Raw genomic sequence first — 17,316 nt, forward strand, 5'->3', positions numbered from 1 at the left:
TCCATGGACTGCAGCATGCCAGGATTCCCTGTGCATCACCAACTTTAAAGAAAAATGTTTTCTTTAAAGGGCCATGGGGCTTCCTGGATAGCTCAGTTGGTAAAAAATCCACCTGCAATGCAGGAGACACCAGTTTGACTACTGGGTAGGGAAGATCCGCTGGAGAAGGGATAGGCTACCCACTCCAGTATTCATGGGCTTCCCTGTTGGCTCAGCTGGTAAAGAATCCACCTGCGATGCAAGAGACCTGGATTCGATCCCTGGGTTGGGAAGATACCTGGAAAAGGGAAAAGCTACCCACTCCAGTATACTGGCCTGGAGAATTCCATGGACTGTATACTCCATGAGGTCACAAAGAGTCGGACACGACTGAGCGACTTTCAGTTCACTTCACTTAAAGGGCCATATAGTAAATACTTTAGGTTTTGTGGATCATACAGTATGCATCATAACTAATCAACTCTGTCAGTAATGCAAAACCAACTATGCCCCAACCAGCTTCTTCAGCATTACTGGTTGGGGCATAGACTTGGATTACTGTGATATTGAATGGTTTGCCTTGGAAATGAACAGAGAACATTCTGTGAAATTCAACAAACCAAAATGGCTGTCTGAGGAGGCGTTACAAATAGCTGTGAAAAGAAGAGAAACGAAAAGAAAAGGACAAACGGAAAAATATTCCCATTTGAATGCAGAGTTCCAAAGAATAGCAAGGAGAGATAAGAAAGCCTTCCTCAGCAATCAGTGCAAAGAAATAGAGGAAAACAACAGAATGGAAAGACTAGAGATCTCTTCAAGAAAATTAGAGATACCAAGGGAACATTTCATGCAAAGATGGGCTCGATAAAAGACAGAAATGGTATGGACCTGACAGAAGCAGAAGATATTAAGAAGAGGCGGCAAGAATACACAGAAGCACTGTACAAAAAACATCTTCACGATCCAAATAATCACGATGGTGTGATCACTCACCTAGAGCCAGACATGCTGGAATGTGAAGTCAAGTGGGCCTTAGGAAGCATCAATAAGAACAAAGCTAGTGGAGGTGATGGACTTCCAGTTGAGCTATTTCAAATCCTGAAAGATGATGCTGTGAGAGTGCTGCACCCAATATGCCAGCAAATTTGAAAAACTCAGCATTTGCCACAGGACTGGAAAAGGTCAGTTTTCATTCCAATCCCAAAGAAAGGCAATGCCAAAGAATGCTCAAACTACCGCACAATTGCACTCATCTCACACACTAGTAAAGTAATGCTCAAAATTCTCCAAGCCAGGCTTCAGCAATATGTGAATCATGAACTTCCAGATATTCAAGCTGGTTTTAGAAAAGGCAGAGGAACCAGAGATCAAATTGCCAACATCTGCTGGATCATCGAAAAAGCAAGAAAGTTCCAGAAAACATTTATTTCTGCTTTATTGACTATGCCAAAGCCTTTGACTGTGTGAATCACAATAAACTGTGGAAAATTCTGAAAGAGATGGAAATACCAAACCGCCTGACCTGCCTCTTGAGAAACCTTGTTCAGGACGGGAAGCAACAGTTAGAACTGGACCTGGAACAACAGACTGGTTCCAAATAGGAAAAGGAGTACGTCAAGGCTGAATATTGTCACCCTGCTTATTTAACTGTTATGCATAATACATTATGAGAAACGCTGGGCTGGAAGAAGCAGAAGCTGGAATCAAGATTGCCAGGAGAAATATCAATAACGTCAGATATGCAGATGACACCATCCTTATGTCAGAAAGTGATGAAGAACTAAAAACCCTCTTGATGAAAGTGAGAAAGGAGAGTGGAAAAGTTGGCTTAAAGCTCAACATTCAGAAAACTAAGATCATGGCATCTGGTCCCATCACTTCATGGCAAATAGATGGGGAAACAGTGTCAGAATTTATTTTGGGGGGGATCCAAAATCACTGCCTATGGAGATTGCAGCCATGAAATTAAAAGACACTTACTCCTTGCAAAGAAATTCATGACCAACCTAGATAGCATATTAAAAAGCAGAGACATTACTTTGCCAACAAAGGTCCGTCTAGTCAAGGCTATGGTTTTTCCAATAGTCATGTATGTATGTGAGAGTTAGACTGTGAAGAAAGTTGAGCACCAAAGAACCAATGCTTTTGAACTGTGGTGTTGGAGAAGACTCTTGAGAGTCCCTTGGACTGCAAGGAGTTCCAACCAGTCCATCCTAAAGGAGATCAGTTCTGGGTGTTCATTGGAAGGATTCATGTTGAAGCTGAAACTCCAATACCTTGGCCACCTCATGCGAAGAGTTGACTCATTGGAAAAGACCCTAATGCTGGGAAGATTTGGGGGCAGAAGGAGAAGGGGACGACAGAGGATGAGATGGTTGGATGGCATCACCGACTCGATGGACATGAGTTTGGGTAAATTCCGGAAGTTCTTGATGGACAGGGAGGCCTGGTGTGCCGTGATTCATGGGGTCGCAAATGTCGGACACAACTGAGCGACTGAACTGAACTGAACTGAATTAGCCCTAATACATTACTCACTTATTCAGTTCGTATTCTGTCACTGGGATTGCCTATCATGTTCATATATTCCCCGAGCTATCCTATCCTTCTGTCTTTTTTTGCCTGCATCTCGCAACCCTTAACATTCAAAAAGAGTCTTATTATTTTTCTTAACTTGCACTTGAACAGGGAAGTTCTACTGGAATGAATCACACAATAAGCAAGAAGAAAGTCAGTCAAAAATCGTACTTTCGTATGTTAATTGAACTTTCAACTGTTCCTGGGTAATATATTATTGTGTATGTGCAAACAACTCTGCTATAATCTTCAAATGTTCCTAGCCTGTCTTACATTCTTTACACTTCAGAGCCCTCACCGCCATTACTTCCTTTACTCCACTTAGGAGAAAGTCTGATCTATTGCTAAATCTGTTCACAAATGTGCAAAACTATTTTTATCGAATTCACCCTATTTCTTCTGTTCTTCAATTATAATAAAGGCCGTGTCTCTCATACTAATGCCAAATCCTTCTGCAATCCTTTGAATTCCCCTTCTTCCAATTATATCTTGTCTATTGAAATAAAAATTGTACTTAAAGATTCAACATTGATGACAGCATTGGAATTTTCCTTGCTCTGGTCTGACAAATATGGTTCATGTGGAGTTGATTTTTTTCTTTGAGTTCAGAGTTGAATGTGTGAACATGGCTTGACTGGTCAAAGCATTGAATACTCTTCAGAGTATTTAGTTAGAAATGACTACTTGTCTCAGAGACTTTCAAAACTAATAATGTCCTCAAGTTTAAAAGAGGCACTTTCTGTTTCCTCACCAGACCTTAAACTTAAGGGAATGTAAGCCTGCACTGCTGATAGCTAGCTATGAAGAAATCAGGTAATAATGGAGGAGAGGAGAGCTGAAATTAGAATTAGACCTATGATCTCATAATATGAAGTCTTGAATTGTAGTTTGCCAGAAGATTTGTCACTGAACTTTTAGTAATATTGGGAAATAGATAACTTTTTTCTTTGAATTATGCACTGGTTCTATACATCAAATATCCTTGAATATAGATGTGATTGCTTTGTGATTTACTCATCTCCAATATAGCGCTCACTCCTTATTATTTCAATAAACCTACTCCTGCTTTGTTCACCAAAGACTGCTATAGGACAAAATCCAGTAGAACTTGTCTGTCTTGTTTCACTTAACCTTTTAGCATCATTTGGAAGTGCTTAATACTTCCTTCTTCTTGATATAACAAAGAATAATTGTGGAAATGGACTGTACATGTCTTTTGAAATAGTGTAAGGTGCCTCCTGAGTTTTAAGACTTTCTGAAGGATGTTCTAATAGAGTTCTCAGGGATGTTGACTGTTTGGTTCAGTCATAAAAATCACTTTTGCCCAAGGTGTCAGCTCTCTTATTACTTAAGGAAAAACTGGTTTAGTAATATGAATAACATGTAAATCTTTCACTAAGTAGATGAAATTTACAAATTAATGTTGATCAGATTGAAAGTTTTTATGTCAGGGGTATTACAAATTATACAAGATATGAGTAGACATATCTCCATAGATATTTTGGACACTTTCTATGACTTTAGAATCAAAGACTAGATAGTTTGAGAATAGCTTTTTTTCACATTCAGGTAATGTGATACATTGCTAAACATTTATAGTAAGCTCTTTAACCTTAAAAGTCATACTATCAGTGTGTGTGTGTGTGTGTGTGTGTGTGTGTGTGTGTGTGTGTTCTCCCAGAGGAACCTAAAGGGGTCCTAAAAAGATGATACATGATGGAATTTATTTAAAAATATTCATAGGAAACTGTTCAGTTCCCATGAATACATTACATTCAATGAAGAATTTTTAAATACCCCTATAATCAATATTGAGAGTTATAAATAATTAAAGAGGTGAAAATTACTTGTTAAAAATTCTGTTAGGAGTAACATCAGCAAAACAGTGGAATAAGAGGTCTCAGTCCTCATGTTCCAACAAAAACACCAATTTGATAACTGTCTATGGATGAATATACCTTTATGAGTCTCCCTTACAGCACCGCAGTTGAACACAGAAATGAGAAGATGCATTGAAAAGGTTAAGAGCAGTCTCATTTTACCTCAGTCTCCTCCCCCAAATCAGCACACTTCAGCACTGAGTGAGAGAGAGCCCTTAGTGGGATATCCTGTGGAGGAAATAGGGATCAAAGTGGGCACCTGACCTCCCAGTGTTTCAGAACACTACCCAAGAAGTCTGTTTCTAATGCATTGCACCTAGGAGTCTAAGGGAATCAGCTGAACTAGTTTGTTAGGGGTAACTAAGACAATAATCAGTGCAGGGATCTCAACAACTGGCCTACAGACTGCCTCTTCTATAATTCACTATCTGAAAATAGACAACCCAATTAAAAGTGAGCAAAATAACTGAAAACACATTTCTGCAAAGAAGACATTTGGCCAGTAAGTATGTGAAGAGGTACTCAATATCACTAATCATCAGAGATATGCAAATCAAAGCCACAATGACATGTCACCTTATAGCTTTAAGTATGGCTGCTTCTAGAAGACAAAACAAAAATAAACAACATACACAAATAAACTAGTATTTTAAGGATGTGAAGAAAGGAACACTTTGTAGACTGTTAGTGGGAATGTAAATTGATGCAGCCACTGAGGAAAACTGTATTGCATGTCCTCAAAAAATTATATATGGACTTACCATATTATCCAGACATCCCATGTCTGGGTATTGTTCCAAAAGAAACAAAATCAATATTCAAAGACATACCTGCAATCACGTTTTCATTGCAGCCCTATTAACTATGGCCAAGGTATTGAATCAACCTTTATTTGCTCATCGACAGGCAAGTGAATAAAGAACATGTGGTATCAACATATAGCGATATTATTCAGATTTTTAAAAAAAGAAAGAAATTTCGCCATTTGCTATCTGGATGATGTTATGCTAATTCAAATAAGCCAGACTCAGAAGGACAAATACTATGTAATCACACACGTATGAGGAATTAAAAGTCAAGCTCATAGAAGCAAAGAGAATGGTAGTTGCCAGGAACTGGGAATAGGAGAAAATGTGGAGGTATTGGTCAAACAGTCCAAAGCTTCAGTTATGCAGAACTTATAAAGATCCACTATGTAGTTTAGTGACTATAGTTAACAATACTTAACTATACTTGAAAAATTGCTAAGAAAATAGATATTATTTTGTGTCCATATCACTCACAGACATATACCCACCCACCCACACACAATTAACTAAAGCGAGTGGGAGGAAATATTTGGAAGTGATGAATATGTTCATTTCATTGACTGTGGTGATGGTTTCATGGTTATATACTTATATCCAAAACCAAGTTGTATATACTAAATATATACAGCTTCTCGTATGTCAATCAAACTTCAATAAAGGTTAAAAAATCTATTGATACTGAAGAGTTCAATGAGTCTTATGTAGTTATAACATATTCAGATGCAAGATGTAAATATAATTTTTTGAAGTTTTTGATCCATAAAAATAATGTGAATCAAAATTATGAGACATTTCCAAAAATCTTTACTAAATAATACAAGCTCTGAAATAAGATTAAATAGTTTAATATTATAAGGAATGTAATATTCTGCCAAGAATTCACACTAAAATTTATAGGAACAGATTTTGTGAAATAATTAAATGCTATTCATTCTGTGTGATGATGTTGTGTTGAATTTATTATGTGTATGCTAATTTATTTGTATGAAGGTTCTGCCATGGAGTCTTATGCATATGTGTATGAGTATTTCCTTATGTTATGCTTGGGTGTTCTCTAATCTCATCCAAGAGTGAAAAATGAACTTTGGGGGAAATTAGAATTGCTACCAAAATACTAATCCTATCAAATAGGAACATTTTTACATATGCCTTCAGTAAAGTGAGGAAGACATTTGTAGACTTGAAAAATGTAAGCTCATTCACAAAAATGAATCCACATACATTGAGGGTTTGGCATCATGCAGATAATATTTTATGCAAGGGTGCAACCATAAGTTGGCATTTGAATGTTAATGTTTCTAAAATTTTCAACAGCTTTGTAGTTTGAACATATATAGTTTGATGTGATACTAAATCACAAGTGTAAGAAATATGTTATAGCTATGTGATAAATAAGGAGGAGGAACATTTGGATTGTTGAAACTATGAAGAACACTTTATGAAGCTCTTGTGTGAGAGTAACACTAGTAGGTTCTCAATTATGTAAAGCTTGTTGAAAATGTAAAACATAAATCACTTTAGTACCAGACTATTGTGTTGTTTCAGCATTTCATCTTGCTTCATGTACATGTAAGATTATTTTTCATATTAAATAATCCATTATCTTTGATTTATACTTATCATAAATTAGATTTAAGAGTATTCTTCATTTATATAACTTACTCTAAGATTACCAAGGACCTTATTATTTACTGTAACAATATATCCAAGCAGGAAAATATTATGATTTATGGAGCAGATCCAATTGAATATGTCAATAGTTTGATATATTTTATCCATACTATATGGACTTTCAGGGGCAATAGTGGTAAAGAACTTGCCTGTCAAAGCAGGAGACATACGAGATGTGGGTTCTATCCCAGGGTGGTGAATATCCCCTGGAGGAGGGAATGGCAACCCACTCCAGTATTCTTACCTAAAGAATCCCATGGACAGAGGAGCCTCGTGGGCTACAGTCCATAGGGTTACAGAGTCAGGCATGACTGAAGCAACTTAGTGTGCATGTACACACATCCATAAAATATAAAATTTAAAAATATGTTGTAATTTCATTAAAGAATAAAAATATAATCAGACAAATACATCCTACAGAAAAAACAGTGATGCAGTTTAAGAAAATTACATGGTAGAATTTATTATAGTTCATAAAATGATACCAGGAATATTTTTTACTCCCATGACATAATTTACAGTTTACCTAATCCATATGTATTTAAAATGATTTTAATGTATAAATGTAAATTGCTTTTATTTCTTAGAATATATTTTAATGTTAAAATAGTTTAATTTTATAAATATGATGAAGCAAATGGGTTAATCTTCAAATAAATGTTTTAGAATGTTAACTATATTTAGTAATATTTTCACTATTTCAGTGTCTCAGTTTTGATATTAAATTATATGATTACTTACTCTCGTCACTAAAATTAAGTTACATTTGGTGGAGACTGAACATGTATTATAGATTCCTGTACCAAATCTTTGAAATGCATGAATTATAAAATAGAAACTTATAAAACTATAATTGCATAAAATAACTAGATAGCTTATTTAACTAGAAATTATCAGAAATATCTAAAAGGCAGAAAAGAAGAAGGGTTGATATCACAACCAGTAAGTTTACAGACATATGCTGGAAATCATGTGTCGAGTTTGATGTGTTTCCAAATGTGGTGGAGAACGATAGGAGGAATATACACAAAGGTAACCAAGAAGTGTGATAGTGGGTTCTCACGACTGACACTGTACTCTCACAAGTTTTGCTCTTTTTCTGAAAATTAAACATATATTTAATATATGACCTTTCAATTTTGTTACAACATAGTTGCCCAAAATGAAAGAGAGAGGTCAGCACGCACTTGGACACAAATGTTCACAGTAATTTCATTAAAAATAATTCAAAACTGAAAGTAAGCTAAAATGTCTGGATAAATAGGTTGTTTTATGTCTCTACAATGAATATTGACCTATAAAAAAAGAAAAGAAATGTTGTTGCATACAACATGAAAGAACATAGGACAAACTATGGTGAGAGAAAGAAATGATGCTTGAAGAAATATGTAATGGGTGCTTCCATTTATTTGAAACTCTAGTAATGGAAATATAGTCTATAGACAGAAAAAAATAACATGGATTGACTAAATTTAAGAGTGGACCTATGGTACAGAGCGAGGTAAGTCAGAAAGAAAAACACCAATACAGTATATTAATGCATATATATGGAATTTAGAAAGATGGTAATGATGACCATATGTGAGACAGCAAAAGAGCACAGATGTAATGAACAGACTTTTGGACTCTGTGGGAGAAGGCGAGGGTGGGATGATCTGAGAGAATAGCATTGAAACATGTATATTATCATATGTGAAATAGATCGCCAGTCCAGGTTTGATGCATGAGACAGGGTGCTCAGGGCTGTTACACTGGGATGACCCTGAGGGATGGGATGGGGAGGAAGCTGGGAGGGAGGGTCAAGATGGGAAACACATGTACACCCATGGCTGTTTCATGTGAACGTATGGCAAAAACCACCACAATATTGTAGAGTAATTAGCCTCCAATTAAAATAAACTAAAAAAAAAAAAAGAGTAGAATGAGAGAAATTAAGATGTAGCACAACAGAATTTTTTAAGTTGATGGAAATATTCTTTATCTTGTTTGTGTTGGCATTTAAGAATATATCTTTATTAAAAATTCATTAAATTGCACCGTTAAAGTAAGAAAAAATATAATTAACTGGGCTACAGAACAAAATCAACAAAGTTTAGAAATGAACTTTTGACAGAACAGCAAATACCAAGTCACAGATGAATTACTAGAGCACAACATGGGAAAATAGTGTTTTTACTGTGAAGAAACCTTGGAGACACCACCTTAAACAGGTGTTCAGGTTACCACCACCAAATAATATATTATTTCATACTCTTTGATATGATATAAGAAAGTCACTTCACCTCAGTGATATTCTCCCGCCTAATCTGTAATCCCAGACTAATCATGAGAAACCATGGAACACAAAGATATTTTACAAAATACCTGGTCAGCACTCTTCAAAAATATTGAGTTTGTGAATAACAGGGACAAACTGATAATCTGTAGCAAACTGAAGTAGAGACATGACAACTAAATGTTTAGGTTAGGATCAATAAAGGAATAGTGGGAAAACTGGTGAATAAAGTCTAAGACTTACTTTATAGTATTGTCAATTTTATAGCAGTGTTAATTTTATAAAGTTTATATGTTCACCACAGTTACATAAATGTTAACATTACTGGAAGGTGACCAGAGGGTATATGGACACTCTCTATACTACCTTTGAAACTCTTTTTATAAATCTAAAATCATTTCAAAGTAAACCATTTACAACAATCACGTCTTTCACCTACATGAGAAAGAGAGTGATTTATAGCTCTATACTTCACAAAAATCCTATTTTGCCTTTCTGCTTTATTCAATAGAAGGGTCATCTTGACAACATGCCATCTTGATTTTCTTAATTATTTTGTTTATTGTCCGTCTTGCTTTTCAAAAAGTAAACTCCAAGACTATAGGAAATTTGTCATTTCAGTTAAATGTGATACCCAATGTACCCAGAATTTAGTAAATAGTCAAGTTGAATTATTCAAATTTAGCATTCTGTGGATTAGAAATATATTTTGGGTATAACTATTTCAATTCTTTGGCTTCCCAGGTGGCTCAGTGGTAAAGAATCCATCTGCCAATGCAGGAGACGAGGGTTTGATCCTGGTTCGGAAAGATCCTTGGAGAAATGGCAACCCACTCCAATATTCTTGCCTGGGAAATCCCACAGATAGAGGAACTTGGCAGGCTACAGTCCATGGGGTTGCAAAAGAGTCGGACACGACTTAGTGACTAAGCAACAACAAATTTCAATCCTTATTATTTTGAGGTTCAAAAAAGACAAGTATGTTGCAGAATCCTTGTCAAATTTCTACAATACACTCCTCAAGGCAGAGAATACATCTATTCACAGTTTTACAGGCAAAATAAAAATATATATATATATATTTATATATATACTCAATTTTTATTGTTTTTATATTGAATATTAGCCATTTATGGCCAAATAATAGAATATCGCTAGCCATGTTCCCATTATAGCCAGTTTCTACCTGTTTTAATGACCCAGAAGGATGGGATGGGGAGGGAGGTGGGAGAGGGTTCAGGATGGGGAACACATGTAAACCCATGGCTGATTCATGTCAATGTATGGCAAAAACCACTACAATATTGTAAAGTAATTAGCCCCCAACTAAAATAAATAAATTTATTAAAAAAATAAATAAATAAAGAGATAGTTAACCGTGTTGTTCTTGTTTTAAATAATTATAATAGTAAAATGTCATATCATTGTGAATAAGAAGAGTAATGCATAACCTTAGATTATGTTCACTTAGAGTAAAACTAGCCTCATTATTATGAAAATGTAATCCCTTTAAAATAATAGTTTACTATATGAATTGTGCTTTTCCTAAAACTTTGATGCCTATTTATTTCTGGAATTTTATAATCTTCATATGACAGCCAAATATAGCAAATATTTTTTGTTAAAACTTATGACATTTTGTTGTCTACACAAATCTTTGACTTTTCACACACACTTCCGTAAAATTAATTATGTTTGTTCTTGTTGCGGAGCATTTGATGGACTATGTAGCTATGATTTGTGTATTAATACTGAATGTTAAAGTTTATAAAGTCTGATCTATAAATTTAGTGGTGAAACAAATTAGTAAGGAGTGACAGAAATAAAATGAGAAATAAAACTCTAACATAAAACAAGTATCATTTAAATTGATTGCACTTTTGGAAAATCTTACTCAATTTTCAGAACAATTTTGCTACATCCAAAATAGTTATAGACCTACTTAATAACCCAATAGGGAGTAATTAAAATATTGCAAGTAGTTTTAAAAAATTTGAATGTGCTATTTATAAATATGATTTTATATTTAAATAATTTTAAGCTTTCAGAGGCATTGCAAAAAATTAGAAGGACATTTTCATTTATCCTCAGCCAGTACCCCTAATGTTTGTAACAGTTGTGTAATACAAAAACTAAAATTATTACTAGTATAATACTAATATGTAAACCATATATGCTATTAGGATTACTTGGATTACGTAGGATTACTTGGAGTATATTACAGATACTACAGCCTGTAACAGTTTTTACTTTGTCTTCCTTTGTCTTTTATGACGTTGACACTTTTCAAAAGTACTTGTCAAGTATTGTGTACTTGACATTGTCCCTTGATATCTGATGTTTACTTTTGATTAAATTGAAATTATATTTTTCAGAAATAATGCTACAGAAATGAAAAGTGTCCTTGCACTATATCATATCAAACATTATTTCAGTATCTCTTCATTTTGATGATGTCAGCTTTGATCACATAGTTTAGGTAGTATCTGCTATTTTTCTCCACTTCTCCCATTTTTTTAATTTTATAATCAACACATATTTGGGTAGAGAAATCTTGAAATGTGTGAGAAACAAATTCACCAGAGTATATACATTACTTTTGGTCTTTAAACTATTTACCAAAGTTATTTAGATCAACTTTTTTTCTTCTGCATCTCCTCAAGCACTATTACATAATTCATTTGTAGCACAACTAGATTTATTTTTCTGTCCACATTCCATTTGAATTCCGTGCACACCATGATTGAACTTTTCAAATTTATATACACTTACAATTCACTCCATGTTGTGTAGTTGCTATAGGTTTTGACAAATACAGATAGTCATTTATCTACCACCACAATAACATACAGCATAGATTTGTCAGCCCAAAGATTCCCTCAAGTTGTCTCTTTCAGCCAGTCTCATCTCTTACTCCAGCCACTGGTAATCACTGATTTATTTTCCATATTTTTATCTTTTATAGAACATGATATAAATCTAATCATATAATAAAGTCTTATGAGTTTAGCTTCTTTGCTTTAACAAGATGTATTTAATGTCTTGCATGTGTGAATTAATAGTTTGTTTCTCCTTATTGCTGAGTTTTATCATTCCATTGCTTCAAGGTACTAGAGTTTACACCTATAGTATTGTCATGTTTTGGTGATTATGAGCATAGCACCTATAAATATTCATGGAATTTTTGTGTGTGTGAACATTGTACTCATTTCACTTGGGTTAATACCCAAGGGTATTTCAGGGTTGCATGGTAAACAGTTTTGAGGCTGGTTGTGATATTCTATGCTGTTACCAGCAATTAATAAGAGTCGCAGCTGTTTTAAATCTTTAATAGTACTGATAGCATCAGGTTTGGTGATTTTAGTTATTTTTTAAAGTATATACTGGCATCGCTTTATGAATGTAACTTGCATTTCCCTAATGTTGAAAGATGTTTTGCCCATTTTACATGCTTATTTGCCATTCATGGATCTTCATCATTAGTTAGCTCAGATTTGCTTCTCATTTTTTAATTTTGTGGCTTGCTTTCCTACCAGTATGTTTTGTATTCTATATACTAAGTCCTTTATCAGATACATGCTTTGGAAATATTTATTTTTAATCTGTACCCTTCTTTTTTCAGCATTGTTTCAACGATTACATAGTAAAACTTGAATTTTGATAAAGTAAAATATTTTTTTTAAAGTATTGTATTTTTGATGTCATGCCATTCACTCTTTGCCAAACTCAAGATAACACAGAGTTTCACCTAAACTTTAGAAGTTTTTCAGCTGAAAATTTGATATTTATTTCTAGGCAGTGAGCCATTCGATGATAATTTTTGATTAAACTATATAATTTATGGAGTTTTGTTTATTCTATAGACGTGGATTACCGTGATATTGAATGGTTTGCCTTGGAAACGAAGAGAGATCATTCTGTTCTTTTTGAGATTGCAATACAAGTACTGCATTTAAGACTCTTTTGTTGACTATGATGGCTACTTCATTTCTTCTAAAGAAGAACTGAAGTTGAACGGTTCTATGAGGACCTACAAGACCTTTTAGAATTAACACCCAAAAAAGATGTCCTTTTCATTATAGGGGATGGGGATGCAAGAGTAGGAAGTCAAGAAACACCCAGAGTAACAGACAAATTGGGCCTTGGAGTACAGAATGAAGCAGGACAAAGGCTAATAGAGTTTTACTAAGAGAATGCACTGGTCATAGCAAACACCCTCTTCCAACAACACAAGAGAAGACTCTACACATGGACATCATCAGATGGCCAACACCGAAATCAGATTGATTATATTCTTTGCAGCCAAAGATGAAAAAGCTCTATACAGTCATCAAAGACAAGACTGGGAGATGACTGTGACTCAGATCGTTAACTCATTATTGCCGAATTCAAACTTAAATTGAAGAAAGTGGGGAAAACCACTAAACCATTCAGGTATGACCTAAATCAAATCCATTATGATTATACAGTGGAGGTGAGAAATAGATTTAAGGGACTAGATCTGATAGAGTGTCTGATGAACTATGGACAGAGGTTTGAGACATTGTACAGGAGACAGGGATCAAAACTATCCACAAGAAAAAGAAATGTAAAAAAATCAAAATGGCTGTCTGAGGGGGCCTTACAAATAGCTGTGAAAAGAAGAGAAGCAAAAAGCAAAGGACAAAAGGAAAGATATACCCATTTGAATGCAAAGTTCCAAAGAATAGCATGGAGAGATAAGAAAGCCTTCCTCAGCAATCAATGCAGAGAAATAGAGAAAAACAACAGAATGGCAAAGACTAGAGATCTCTTCAAGAAAATCAGAGATACCAAGGGAACATTTCATGCAAAGATGGGCTCAATATAGGACAGAAATTGTATGGGCCTGACAGAAACAGAAGATATTAAGAAGAGGTGGCAAGAATACATAGAAGAACTGTACAAAAAAAGATCATCACAACCCAGTTAATCACGATGGTGTGATCTCCCACCTAGAGCCAGACATCATGGAATGTGAAGTCAAGTGGGCCTTGGAAAGCATCACTACAAACAAAGCTAGTGGAGGTGATGGAATCCCAGTTGAGTATTTCAAATCCTAAAAAATGATGCTGTGAAAGTGCTGCACTCAATATGTCAGCAAATTTGAAAAACTCAGCAGTGGCCACAGGACTGGAAAAGGTCAGTTTTCATTCCAATCCCAAAGAAAGGCAATGCCAAAGAATGCTCAAACTATCGCACAATTGCACTCATCTCACACGCTAGTAAAGTAATGCTCAAAATTCTCCAAGCCAGGCTTCAGCAATACATGAATCATGAAATTCCAGATGTTCAAGTGAGTTTTAGAAAAGGCAGAGGAACCAGAGATCAAATTGACAACATCTGCTAGGTCATCAAAAAAGCAAGAGAGTTCCAGAGAAACATCTATTTCTGCTTTATTGACTATGCCAAAGCCTTTGACTATGTAGATCACAATAAACTGTGGAATATTCTGAAAGTGATGGGAATACCAGGCCACCTGATCTGCCTCTTGAGAAACTTTTATGCAGATCAGGAAGCAATAGTTAGAACTGGACATGGAACGACAGACTGGTTCCAAATAGGAAAAGGAGTATGTCAAGGCTGTGTATTGTCACCCTGCTTATTTAACTTATATGCAGAGTAAATCATGATAAACACAGGGCTGGGGGAAGCACAAGCTGAAATCAAGATTCCTGGGAGAAATATCAATAACCTCAGATATGCAGATGACACCACCCTTATGGCAGAAAGTGAAGAAGAACTGAAGAGCCTCTTGATGAAAGTGACAGAGGAGAACGAGAAAGTTGCGTTAACGCTCAACATTCAGAAAACTAAGATTTGGCATTTGGTTCCATCACTTTATGGCAAATAGATGGGTAAACAGTGGAAAAAGTGGCTGACTTCATTTCTGGGAACTCCAAAATCACTGCAGATGGTGATTTCAGCCGTAAAATTAAAAGATGCTTACTCCTTGGAAGGAAACTTATGACCAACCTAGACAGCATATTAAAAAGCAGAGACATTACTTTGCCAACAAAAGTCCTTTTAGTCAAGGTTATGGTTTTTCCAGTAGTCATGTATGGATGTGAGATTTGGACTATAAAGAAAGTTGGGTGCCGAGAAATTGATGCTTTCAAACTGGTGTTGGAGAACACTCTTTAGAGTCCCATGAAAGTCAAGGAGATCCAACCAGTCCATCCTAGAGGAGATCAGTCCTGGATGTTCATTGGAAAGACTGATGTTGAAGCTGAAACTCCAATACATTGGCCACCTAATGTGAAGAGCTGACTCATTGGAAAAGACACTGTTGCTGGAAAGATTGAGGGCAGGAGGATAAGGGGACGACAGAGGATGAGATGGTTGGATGGCATCACCAACTCAATGGACGTGAGTTTGGGTAGACTCCGGGAGCTGGTAATCGACCGGGAGGCTGGCATGTTACAGTTCATGGGGTTGCAAAGAGTTGCACACAAGTGAGCGACTGAACTGAACTGAACTTGAATTAGCTATATGACATGAATCTCTTTAAATATATTTAAAAATACACTCATTACTGTTTTTTTTTTTCCCCCATGTGCTGTATACAAGATGTTCTCTGTCATTTGCTTCTTACCTATGTGGAGAAAATCGATGCCAGGATAATTGTAAGGTTGATGAGATATATGTATATGAGTGTCTGTATATCAACTAAAGACATAGTTCATCTATTAAATGAATAAAAATACGAAAGCCAATGATTTGTCTATCCTAATATTTTCCTTTATTATACTGCAATATTTAGGAATCAACAAAACATATTTAGAATTTTGTAAGCATACATAACCTCGAGCACACATGCTTGGTATACTTCCATAGCTAATTCTGAATGAAAAAAAGACAGGCAGGTAACAAACATGATGGAGTTTCAGTAGTCTGGTCATTAATGTGTGCCTTTCTGGGATTAGTAAATTGTTTTCATTATATTCCAGATATGGGAAAGTAGAGATGTCTGAACTCATTGCTAGAAGGACATGAGAAAGCAGAGATGTTGTGTATAGTAAGTAGGTTAATGGTGAAAAACTGGTGTATCTTTCCAATGATACATGTCATAAATATGACTTGAAGGATTTTTATGTGGCTTGTAAGGATTATTTTTAAAGTATTCATTTCCCATTGAGGTTTCTTTTTGAGATATTACCTAACTTGATCTATATATTAGGTATTAGATTTAGCTTCCAAATCTCTATTGCTCTTTTCCAATATAAAATACATGATAAATAAAATATACCCTTTTTTCTTCTAATTTTATTTTAATAAATGTGTCAGACTCTGAAAACAGTTTCAGCATTGTTGCAAATAATGCAGAGATTTACAATAAGTAAACTAATTTCCATGAATATGTTCAATTAATATATTCCCCTCAATATGACTTTAAATATATTTTTTAAGTAATTGTATCTCAATATATTAAGAGATACAATTATTATTTAAATAATATATATAAAATTGCTGGAAACTTCTTGAATATGCTTATACCAATTTTAATTGTGAGTGGCTTCAATAAAGAACAAGACAGCAGATCTATGAATAAAGATACAATTGTAAATTTGAAACACATTTTCTTCCACTGAATTCCAAGTTAACCAAGCTTATGTAGATGTGCAGAAAAACCCATCTTTTTGTAGAAAAGTATCTCAAACGTGTAATGAGAAATCTTATATTTTAGTTAAATCACAAAGATGTTATATCTTACTATAATATTCCCCAGGAAGTAGGAATAACAGGTGGTTGGTTGTATGCTGGCACAGAGAGAAAGGAAAGGATGCATTTTTTTTCTTTTAATCTGTAAACGTCCCAAGTCAGTTATTTTTCCAAGAGTCACAATTCTTCCAACAGGAACATGTATCTTTCTAAGCTGTTTAATTCCACCAAATTCTATTTTAGCCTATTTCATATCTGGGTCTCTGCCACAAACACAAACTGTTCTTGGTCACTGTGTTAAAACAATGATCCAGAAACAGTCTGTTTGTGTCAGTTTCAACTCAAAATATTTTCTGTATTTCTTGCTAAACTGCCAGTCCTGTAGATTACTCAATGCTTAAAACTTGAAAAATACAAGTTCTTTCTATTATATAGGTACTTTGTA

At 34.9% G+C, this 17,316-nt stretch overlaps 2 long non-coding RNA genes across 2 annotated transcripts in view; both read left to right on the forward strand.

Moving 5' to 3' along the window:
• Positions 1-17,316, forward strand: part of LOC145534808 (uncharacterized) — a 204,067-nt gene that overhangs the window by 22,046 nt on the left and 164,705 nt on the right. The window lies entirely within an intron of this gene.
• On the forward strand, positions 6-7,273 carry LOC145534778 (uncharacterized). The gene is made up of 2 exons (XR_014074996.1): positions 6-2,391; positions 5,154-7,273. It is a non-coding gene; the product is annotated as an uncharacterized LOC145534778 (long non-coding RNA).

Source organism: Giraffa tippelskirchi, chromosome 1 (genome assembly GCF_054371585.1).
Source record: "Giraffa tippelskirchi isolate mGirTip1 chromosome 1, T2T-mGirTip1v1.2.pri, whole genome shotgun sequence".
NCBI classification, from domain to species: domain Eukaryota; kingdom Metazoa; phylum Chordata; class Mammalia; order Artiodactyla; family Giraffidae; genus Giraffa; species Giraffa tippelskirchi.